The following is a 12,109-nucleotide window of genomic DNA, read 5'->3' on the forward strand; positions in this document are numbered from 1 at the left end:
ATGACTTAGCTGCTTTAATAATATATACTAGGAAGAGGGAAAGGGAAGGGTAAGAAGGATAAATGGAAGGAAGGAGATGTAGTTTTCCTAAATAGGAGAGCTTTATTTTTGAAAACACATTAGCTTTTTCAGGAATACAAATTACTGTTGTCTAAGTTATAACTTTTAATTTTAGCTGTTGATTTTTTGTGACTAGTTCGGCATCAGTACCTTGTATATAACAGGCAATAAATTCAGAAATTAAAAATATTTATACTGTTCATTATTATGATTAAAATGTTTATCATCTCCTAGCACAAAAGATTACTGAATTATAATAGTATCTGGATTAGCTAATTTGGGGGGGGTGTACGTGTGTTAATATTATCTTCACTGTGGTAGTTTGTTGTGATTTGTTGTTCACATAAAACTTATTATCATATTGGAGACATAATATCATATTAGAGATAGATATTGGACATGTGTATTTCTTCTACAGTAAATTACCTGTTCTTGTCCCTCACCCTTATCCCCACTGGGTATTCTTTATTTTGTTGATTTATGGAAATTCTCTGTACTTAGGATAGCAAGTCTTTGTTGAATATTTGAAAAAAATTTTTTTTACTCTTTCCTTTTAATAAGGTCAACTTGGGTTTATACTCTCTCTTTTTTATATAAAATTTTTAGGCTTTTTCTTAGACAATTCCTTATCAGTTTTTACTTTGGATTCATTTTACCCAGTTTCCAAAGTAATACTATTGAGATTTGGTAAAAAACTGTATCACAAGTATGAAACATTTTTCATAAGAATAAAGTCTTTACAGAATTGCTCTTCAATTCAGGAATATAATATATTATCATATATTTCATCTTTTACAGTTCAGGAAATCTTTTTGTGTTGGCCAGTTATCATCGTTGTAATTAAGTTAAAATCTGCCCATTTTGTGTTACAGTTTTTCCAAGGCACTCTGTGTTCTTCTGTATCTACAGCGTCCACTTGATTGTACAGACAGGAGGACAGGAGGGCGGGTGGGGGTGGCAGAGCATCAATTCATATCTTTGTAGACCAGCTCCACGTGGACCGAGACTCCTTTACTAACATAGGAGGGAGGGTTAGGAAAAATAACCCATTTATAGGAATGTCTCTCACTCTGTTTTTAGAAGTAGTATTTGTTAGATTGATCTGAAAAAAGGTTTTTCAATATAGAGTGTTTCAAGTATTAGTCAAATGATTTCCCCCAAAAGGTGCAGAAATCTAGCCTTTGTCTTCATGTCAAAACGAGAATGATCGTTATCGTATCATAATCACATCTTATCACTTCATCGTTTCAATTTTATGTATGGCACTCATCACTGTCTGATTTATTCTTATGTTGTTGCTATAATTGTTTCTCTGTTTCCTCCTCTCCCTAGAGCATAAGTCTCACAAATTTGTTTCATTTATCGCTTTGCCCCCAGCCCAGAGAACAGAACAAAGCTACAAATGCATTAGCCTGTTAAACACACTTGTTGAATTTCACTTTCCCAGCCAAATAATGTTGCACAAAGAGTTCTACTTTCAGATTTGACATGGTTGTAATGCTTTGAGGAGCCATTTCCCACTTAACTGGTTAACAGACTTCAGTAACTTTCTTCCATAAGCTAGCTTAGGCCTTCGGTGTCCTAACATGCAAGGCAGTGAAATCATGTGAAGGAGTTCTGTATTTCTTGGGCCAACTTTTTTTTTAAGTATGTATTCATAGTACAGATGCATTTAACAGGTAAGAATGTTTTCTTCCTTTGCACACACACATGCAGAAAATATTCCCTGTCTTGGGTAATGAGTCCAAGTGCAGTTAGTGTTAGAGATGTGATATCAATCTACATTAGCATGAACATACCAATTCAAAAGAATCATAGTTATCTAGAGTATATTCTACATGTTGTTGCTATTGTTGAGTCGCTAAGTCATGTCCAACTCTTGTGACCCCATGAACTGTAGCCCGCCAGACTCCTCTGTCCATGGGATTTCCCAGGCAAGAATGCAGGAGTGGGTTGCCATTTCCTTCTCCAGGGGAACTTCCCGACCCAGGGATCAAATTCATGGTCTTCTGCATTGACAGGTGGATTCTTTACCAGTGACCCACCAGGGAAGCCCTTACATGGAGTGCCTGTATTGATTGATTAGTACTGTCTGTATTGATAAATTCACCAATAAAGACACACCTAGATGGTAGACACTGTGCCTAACTTATCTCTGTATCCCTGTGATCTAGGTCGTGGCCCAGATCAAAGATGCTTGTAGGGGATTGACCACTGAGTCACTGGGTCAGGGTGCTCCCTGGCAAGTTGAGATATGGAGCAGGGGGTTCATTTGGAAGAACCGATCCACCTCGATCAATGAAAAAAGAATGTTTCGGAAGAGGCTGATGAAATGTGACGGTTCCCTTAGGAGTGGCTTCATATGGTGACAGATAGAATTTAGCCTTGGGTCTTAATCAGGACCATAATCACCAGAGCTATCCTGTCCCAGGCTGTCTTAGCTTCTGGTGTTACCAGCAATCCTTGACATTCCATGGCTTTCAGAGGTATCCGTCCAGTCGCTGCCTCTGACATCACGTGGTCTTTCCTCCAGTGTGTTTCTCTGTATGTCTTCTCTTTAAATGCACAATAGTCACACTGGATTAGAACTCACCCAATGAGCTCATCTAGGTAACATTTTCAAAGACTCTGTTTCAAATAAGGAAACATTCATAGGTACTCAGGGTTAGGATTTGGATATATTGAGGGAGGCGTAAAACTCAACCCACAATACCACTGTCAACCAACAGACCAACCAAAAGACTACTCGGAAGGATTGTGTTACAGGAAGAGTCTGCAAATCATATATCATTGGAGAACATACATTCTAAGGTACCCTGTATTTTAGGCTTTGACATTCTGTGGGGTGAAGGCTGATGATTTAGCTAAATGACATAATGAATTAGAGAAAAATAATCATACTTAACACAGAATTCATGTCATGTAAAAACCTTAAACACGTTTATGTCTTGGGGTTTTACTCCAGCTTCTCATTGCTAAAAAGACAGATTAAAATTCTTAGAACTAGAAATGCCTAAATGCAACAAGAATGTTGAATGTGAATAAGCCCATGTGTTAGGCTCGCTAACCGTGGTTTCCCCCTCTCTCCATTTGTGGTTCTTGTCTCCCCGCAATGATCATATGTATCTCTAACACAGAACATTATGAGAATTGAATACTAATAAATAAAATCTTGTCTTGTACACATCTGTTTCTTTGACTATACAGCTTATGAGTTTATGTTTAGAAGCTGTATACGTGTTTTGTCCACACAAAACAGTAGGCCTAGAGCAAGGATGAAGGACAAAGCCATTGTCTGTTCCTTTAATTTTCCAACCTCTGTTCTACATTTACTCTTTGGCAAACACTGTGATAGGCCCTACAGACATGAAGGCATTTAAGACTATATTTTTTTTCTTCCTCAAAAGATTTGCACTCTGGGAATTTATTGAACATGAATTGTTTTTCTGTTTTCTATTATTTTGTTTTGATTACTGACTCCATTGAGACTCTGATGAAAACTATTGGATCTTTCTCCTTTTGCACTAAGAAAAATACACACACAAAATTTTGTGTGCATTTGAGTAGATACATGATCTCCTTTAACCATGTGCGTTTGTCTGTGTGTGTGTGTGTGTGTGTGGAAAGAGAGACCTTTGTCAGGCCATGTAGACAATTAGTGTCTGAATGGAAGAGAGCAAGTCCCCAGGAGTTTCCCCGCTTTGAGTTTGAGTGAATGGCTCCAGAGGATTTAAGCCTTCATCTATCTCAGGAACAACTTGCTCTAATTTTCAAGGCATGTTTACCATTCAGTCATCCTGTAACAGTGGCTGCCAATAATCTTTTCTCATAAGCTCTAATTGTGCAGAAATGTGAAATGTGGAATTATTCATGGAGCATGGTCTCCTCCCAAAAGAAATGCCTTCAGCTACAATAACAGAAAACCTGACCAAATTAGACTTAAGCATGTGCGTATATTCACGCGTTCCTTTTGAGGAATCCAGAGTAGGTAGGCTTCCAGTTAGGAACTCAGTGATTCTGCCAAGGGCAGGAGCACTTTCTGTCTTCAGTCGGTACTCCTCACCTCATGATCACAGCTGCCACAGCTCAGGACATTGCATCATCATCCCTAAATTCAAGCACAAAGAAAGTGTCTCTGTCCTTTGGAATTTCTGTCTCGGAATCAGAAGGAAGATACATCCAAGAAGCCTCACCAGCCTTCCTAGTAGCTCTCATTGTCCGGGACTGGGTTACATGAACATGCCTAAACCAGTCACTGTGAATGTGAGTAGATTCCTGTGACAAGGTGAGACTGGCCAAAATAAATTATTTGAATAAGTGGAGCCAACTGCCAGGAAATGAAAAGCTTTCAACCAGGATCCTCGGCCAAACTGTCAGTAGCGGGAGAAAAAAATAAAAGTAGATAACAGTTGTGTAGCAAGAGCAGCAACTGCGAAAATCTTCATAGTAATATGAACATTGTTATAATAAAGGGTTGTGTGTGCATGCTGAGTCGTTCAGTCATGTCTGACTCTTGTGACCCCATGAACGGTAGCCTGCCAGACACCTCTGTCCATGGGATTTTTCAGGAAAGAATACTGGAGTGGTTTGCCATTTCCTCCTCCAGCGGATCCTCCCAACCCACGAAACAAACCTACATCTCCTGTGTCTCCTACATTGCAGGTGGATTCTTTACCCACTGAGTCATCGGGGAAGCCCTCTAATACAAGGGTTACTAGCTCTCAAGTGATCAAGAAAATAATCTGATACAAGATTTACTTCCAGACCAGAAAGAAAAACAAAACCCCGTGCCTTGTGAGGGCAGAAACCACTAGGAAAGTCTTCAGCAGTGGTTTTTGTGCCACGTGTTCCTCATGGTGGCCTGTGGACATTGCTGGAAACCTCTGGTAGGTGTCAGGCAAGGCAGATATGAAAGAAAACTGAGTAGAAGCAAAATAAGTCAATGAAGAAGAAGAAGAAAGAAACATAAAACAAAAGATGAAAGACAAGGTCAGAAAGAGAAACGTACACAGCGAAGAGCAGGGTATCATTTAAGCAGCTGCTTTTCTGAGCCGTAGGGACTATTCAAGACAAAAACCATCAGGATACCCGATTATCTGACTTTCAGATGGAAACTCTTAGTGTTGAAAACTTTTATTTCCAGAAAGTTCTTTTTTTTACTTCCAATCACAGTAGCACTTTCCCCTCCTCTTGTTCTGCCTTCTCCAGAGGTAAATCATTCTGTAGATTTACAGATAATACATTCTGTACATTTACAGATAATACAACTGGAGTTAGTTGCTATGCCTCCTCATGATCAAGGTGAATGTGCCAGGAACGTGTGGAAGGATAAAGTTGGGTTTTTGATCCTCTGGGTGTAACAAGACCTGTGCAAATGGCAATTCTGATACCTTTGGGGGCTTTTCACGGACTGAGCCTGTCTCAGTCCCCGGAGACCCCAGGTCAACAGATCTCTGTCCTTCTGCAACGGCCTCTCAGCGGTCCCTCCCAGTGACCACGACAGCATTGATTGCAGGTGTTTCGTGGTGCCCTGTTTCAGATGCAGCCCTTTATGTGGATGCAAAGTTATCATTGGATTTAGTCAGAGGCGGTCTATAAAAGCAATTCAAGAATGTTCTTTCTTCTACTTGCCTTCTGCAAGTCAGAGCACCATCTCCTTCCTGTTTTCATGATAAATAGCTGAACTGTCATATAGGAGATCAGCCCTGTGGTATTTTAAAGTGGACCACAAATTTTTTTATACTATTTTCATAAGTGGTGGGAATCTGGGTTGTCCTGTGTCGGCTTTGACGAATGTAGAGTACACCGTGCCAGGCCTCCACTTTTTTTAAAATTAATTAATTTATTTTAGCTGAGCTGAAGTCGCTCAGTCGTGTCCGACTCTTTGCAACCCCATGGACTGTAGCCCCCCAGGCTCCTCGGGCCATGGGATTTTCTGGGCATGAATACTGGAGTGGATTGCCATTTCCTTCCCCAGGGGATCTTCCAGATCCAGGGATCGAACCCGGGTCTCCCGCATTGTAGGCAGACACTTTACCGTCTGAGCTACCAGGGAAGTTTTAGTTGGTGGCTAATTACTTTACAACATTGCAGTGGGTTTTGCCATACAATGACATGAATTGGCCACGGGTGTACATGTGTTCCCCATCCTGAATCCCCTTCCCCCTCCCTCCCCACCCCACCTCTGGGTTGTCCCAGAGCACCAGCTTTGACTGCCCTTCTTCCTGCATCAAACTTGCACTGGTCATCTACTTTACCTATGGTAATATACATGCTTCAATTCCATTCTCTCAAATCATCCCACCTCGCCTTCTCCCACATAGTCCAAATGTCTGTTCTTTACGTCTCTGTCTCTTCTGCTGCCTTGCATATAGCGTCATTATTACCATCTTTCTAAATTCCATATATGTGCATTAATATACTGTATTGGTGTTTCTCTTTCTGACTTACTTCACTCTGCATAACAGGCTCCAGTTTCATCCACCTCATTAGGACTGACTCAAATGTGTTCCTTTTTTATAGCTGAGTAATATTCCACTGTGTATATGTGTACCACAATTTCGTTATCCATTCGTCTGCCAACAGACATCTAGGTTGCTTCCCTGTCCTAGCTATTGTAAACAGTGCTGCAATGAACATTGGCATACATGTGTCTCTTTCAGATCTTGTCTCCTCCATGTTTATGCCCAGCAGTGGGATTGCTGGGTCGTATGGCAGTTCTATTTCCAGTTTTTTAAGAAATCTCCACACTGTTCTCCATAGTGGCTGTACTAGTTTGCATTCCCACCAACAGTGTAAGAGGGTTCCCTTTTCTACACACCCTCTCCAGCATTTATTGCTTGTAGACTTTTGGATAGCAGCCATCCTGACTGGCGTGTAATGGTACCTCATTGTGGTTTTGATTTGCATTTCTCTGATGATGACTGATGTTGAGCATCTTTTCTTGTGTTTGTAAGCCATCTGTATGTCTTCTTTAGAGAAATGTCTGTTTAGTTCTTTGACCCATTTTTTGATTGGGTCATTTATTTTTCTGGTATTGAGCTGCATGAGCTGTTGTATATTTTGGAGATTAATTCTTTGTCAGTTTCATTTGCTATTATTTTCTCCCATTCTGAAGGCTGCCTTTTAACCTTATAGTTTCAGCTTATAGTTTCCTTTGTTGTGCAAAAGCTTTTTATTCTTGTTCTTTGTTTATTTTTGTTTTCATTACTCTAGGAGGTGGGTTATAGAGGATCTTGCTGTGATTTATGTCAGAGAGTGTTCTGCCTATATTTTCTTCTAACAGTTTTATAGTTTCTGGTCTTACATTTAGATCTTTAACCCATTTTGAGTTTATTTTTTCTATGATGTTAGAAAGTGTCCTAGTTTCATTCTTTTACAGGTGGTTGACCAGTTTTCCCAACACCACTTGTTAAAAAGATTATCTTTTCTCCATTGTGTAGTTTTGCCTCCTTTGTCAAAGATTAAGTGTCCATAGGTGCGTGGATTTATCTCTGGGCTTTCTGTTTTGTTCCAGTGATCTATATTTCTGTCTTTGTGCCAGTACCATACTGTCTTGATGTCTGTAGCTTTGTAGTATAGTCTGAAGTCAGGCAGGTTGATTTCTCCAGGCCTCCACTCTTGAACAATGTAGAGGACACTGTGCCAGACTTCCACTCTTAACCAATGTTTAGAGGACACCATGCCAGGCCTCCACTCTTAAGAGGACTGGCAGCTTCCATCTCCATATTTGGGAGGTATCCTGGGCTGTCATGTTAGAAATCTAGACACCTGAGGCCACCATGCTGTGAAGAAGTCCAAGTTAACCACATGGAATGACTTTGTGGAAAAAGAGAATGAGAAAGAATAAAAGAAACAGGGAAGGGGATAGTTTGCTCCACAGTAAGAAACCAAACCAAAGCCCATGATATGACACAAACTTCTCCTTCCCTGTTTTTCCTGAGCTCACATAGCACAGCTTTTCTGAATATGTGAAGTTCATATATCTCTCGCCACATTGGAGCTTCCTTGGGAGTATCCTTGAGTATGTTGCTTGTCAAATGAGAGAGATTACCATGACCTTCTCCCTAGAGTTTTTACAGTATCTGAAAACACATCCTTTGTTGCTCATGTAGTATGCAGGTGCAAGGATTTGTGCTATTTTAGCTGACACAGTATAGAAATATGTATATAATTGTTTTGTCTCTGCTTTATGGCTAAAATTACAACAGGGAGTCAATAATTATAAGGTAAATTTAGAGTTCTCATAGTACCGTTTGTCCTTTTGAACCGCGCAAAGGATATCGACTCAATGTAGTTACACTTTCACTTCACTTTTAGGTCCTCTGGGACCATTCTGTTCCAATTTACTCATGTAGATAAATCACTTGTATTGATCCACATTCATTTAGGTATCTTCTGACTTCTGATAAGCTGTTTTTGACCATTTCCTCTCTGGAACTTATAATTTTTTAATCCATTTACCTATTACCTTTATTTTCTTATCTCCTATAGTTGTTCTCTTCACTAACTATAACTTTATTATGTTTAATTTGCTTGGACAGCCACTCAGACTTCCAATATATTAAGTTATTCTATAGATTTGAAATCTCATAACTTCCATGCAAAAATATCCATGTATTTCAGCTTGGTAAAGGTTATGTTGGAAATAGCTTAATTGGTCATGTTACAAATCGAATATGAAATAAAATGCCTGGGCAGATAATAAATTCTGAAGCAGACAGCTTGACTGAGTTCTAATTAAAAAAAAAAACAGAGAAAATACGTTATCATCCTTTATGTGTATCTTGATATTGGAAAGAAATGAGCTGGAATCATTTGCTAGAAGGGCAATGAAGAGGGTGGTGTGGTTCTGTGCCTTTGGGTCCCTTAGTGTCTCTCTCACTGCCCCTCCATTTTACCCTCTTTCCCTCTCGCCCACGCTCTGCCCTTGGGCTGGAAAGGAAATCTGGGAGGAGACAGGCTGAGGATATAAGAATCATGAGTCAATGCCTGCTGCTTTTCACCTCTTGAAAAGTTTTCTGAAGGAGTAGTGAAAGTCGCTCAGTCGTGTCTGACTCTTTGCAACCCCATGGACTATACAGCCCACTAGGCTTCTCTCTCCATGGAATTCTCCAGGCAAGAATACTGGAGTGGGTTGTCATTCCCTTCTCCAGGGGATCTTCCCGACCCAAGGATCGAACCCAGGTCTCCTACATTGCAGGCAGTTTCTTTATCAACTGAGCCACTAGGGAAGCCCAAAATACATTTGGAGCGGGAGCCAGTGGTCGATTCCACCCCTCCCACCTCCTGGCCCCTCTGCAGAATGACCTGCCTGGTCACGCTCTCCTCTTCACACACTGTCTTTGCTCGGCCACAGCTGGATGCTTCATAGACTTGTCCAACTTAGCAGAATACTTCACCCCCTCCCACCTGCTCATCCCCAATCCTTTTCCCTCAGCAAAAGGTAACCACATCAGCCAGCTGCTGGGGATGAAAATGTAGGCATCATCCATGATTCCGTATCTCTTACTCCTCAGCATGCAGTCCATCCGCAAGTCCTGCTAACCTGCCTTCCACCTCCCTGGATTGCCCTCACCTCTCAGCTGACCAGTAGTTGCTGCCTAACTGGTGTCCCTGCTTCCAGTTTTGCTTCTCCGTCTCTCCCACAGGTTGGACTTTGGAGCCAGAGAAAGTGAGTTTGTAAACCAAGCTCATCACTTACTCATTGTGTGACTCTGAGTAAGCCAAGACCTTTCTCCTTGCCTCAGAACCCTCATCTGTCAAGTGGGTGTAATAACAAGACTACTTACTGCTCATGTACTCCTAGCGATTATGAGAGGCCTAGTGAAATACAACATGTCAACTGCTTGGAGTAGTGTCTGGGACACAGAAAATGGTTGATACATGTTGGCTGATACTGTGGGTTCATAATTCTTTCCTACACAATAAGAAGACAGCCCTTTAACACTTAAAGGATAATGAGAAATGTACCGAAGTTATGTAAAATGTTAACACAAAGGGAAGCTGGGTGAAAGGTATATGAGAATTCTCCATACCATCTTCGCAACTCTTCTGTAAATCCAAAATGATTTCCAAGAACAGTGCTGAGTAAAAAAAAAATATATATATATATAAAGGACACCATGTCAGTACCACGTGTGAGAGCCTCCATGCCTCTCCTCACTCCTGGAGCAAAAGCTAAGCCTTTATCCTGGCCTTGAAGACCATCGTGATCTGGGTTCCTGGCCAATCCATCCCCTCTGTCTCCCTGCTCCCTCCTGCTGCTCCCCTCCGGCTGGAGCCTGGTCCATGGAGGCTGTGTCCACTCTGCTCACCCCACATCTCCACGTCTCCGCGGTCTCCTGTGACTCTGCTCAGAACATCCACATTGAACATGGCCTTTGCTGACATGCTGACTCCTGCCTTCTCGCCAGCACCGGCTTTCTCTCTCTCCAGAGCACTTAGCATTTGTTTGCAAGGGTTTTTTTTCTTTCCCCCCACCCCCTTTAATTTGTTTACTTGAGTATTAACTGACCACCTGCTGCTGCTGCTGCTGAGTCACTTCAGTTGTGTCCGACTCTGTGCGACCCCATAGACGGCAGCCCATCAGGCTCCCCCGTCCCTGGGATTCTCCAGGCAAGAACACTGGAGTGGGTTGCCATTGCCTTCTCCAATGTCTGAAAGTGAAAAGTGAAAGTGAAGTCGCTCAGTCGTGTCCGACTCTTAGCGACCCCATGGACCGCAGCCCACCAGGCTCCTCCATCCATGGGATTTTCCAGGCAAGAATACTGGAGTGGGGTGCCATTGCCTTCTCCGAACCACCTAGGAGGATGTAAATTTCACAAAGACAGGGACTTTGTCCTCAGCATCTCTGGTTCTCATATCTAGACTAGTTTCTGGCATTTTTTTGTTGTTCTATATTTGTTGAATGAATAAATGAATAACCAGTGTTAAATGATATTGACATTTTTTTCCCATATCCGTTTTCTTCTATTACTGGTTCCACATTATATGGGCATTGTTGTTGTTCAGTCACTAAGTCATGTCCAGCTCTTTGCAACCCCATGGACTGTAGTATGCCAGACTCCTCTGTCCTCCAGTGTCTCCCGGAGTTTGCTCAAATTCATGTCCATGTGTCGGTGATGCTGTCTAACCATCTCATCCTCTGTCACCCCCTTCTCCTTTTGCCTTCAATCTTTCCCAGCATCAGGGTCTTTTCCAATGAGTCAACTTTTCGCATCAGGTGATCATAAGAGAACATTAAAGCTAATCAAATTAACAAGCTGGCTTATTCAATGAAAACTAATGTATGGTTTCTTTATATTTTATTACTCAATCTTGAAGGTAAAAATTAGTTTCTGCATAATTCCAAAATACTCCTATATACAACAATAACAGAACATTGCTTCAATGGAAAGGCAAGGCTGATTCATTTTTTTTTTAATGTATGTGCAATTGGAAAAGATGGGGTTACCTTGTCTTATAAAAAGTCAGGTAAAAATTGCCTTATTCCTTTCTTTGTTCTCTGTTAGAATATTTTATAGTTAGAGAAAAACAATGTGGAATAGAATGTACAGAGTTACTGGCGATTCAGTTGATTTAGCATGCCATTTGAGTCAATTCATAACACTATTCAATTAGATTCAGTAGCAATCAAAAAAAGAAAGAGAACTGGCCTTACCATTAGATGTTTGAAACATTGCTTTATACTGCACTGACTTGATTAGATATAGTCCAAATTATCTGTGAATGTTATAGAAACTCAAACCTTCTCAGCCATAAAAGGGAAGAAAACACTGACATATCCAGTAGGCATTCCAAGAAATGCAGGCTCTGGGGAGCCATCCTGTGAACCACTCTGGGGAGTTGGGGGAGCAGCTTAACGTGTCATCGCTGCTGTTACATCTGAATGTCATTGTCTTCAGGCCCAGTAAACTTCAAAACAAAGCAGACTTCTCCCCTAATGGTATTGCCTTGCTTTTTATTGAAGGAAATGCTTTTTGTTTTAACTTTTTATTTTGATATAATTTCAGACTTAGAGAAGAGTGGCATGACTAAGAGAAAGAAT

The 12,109-nt window shown here is 41.1% G+C and overlaps 1 protein-coding gene across 4 annotated transcripts in view; it reads left to right on the plus strand.

The window, feature by feature from the left end:
• Window positions 1-12,109, plus strand: part of PRKN (parkin RBR E3 ubiquitin protein ligase) — a 1,207,894-nt gene that overhangs the window by 944,100 nt on the left and 251,685 nt on the right. The gene's annotated exons all lie outside the window — the stretch shown is intronic.

This window comes from Muntiacus reevesi, chromosome 3, assembly GCF_963930625.1.
Source record: "Muntiacus reevesi chromosome 3, mMunRee1.1, whole genome shotgun sequence".
NCBI classification, from domain to species: domain Eukaryota; kingdom Metazoa; phylum Chordata; class Mammalia; order Artiodactyla; family Cervidae; genus Muntiacus; species Muntiacus reevesi.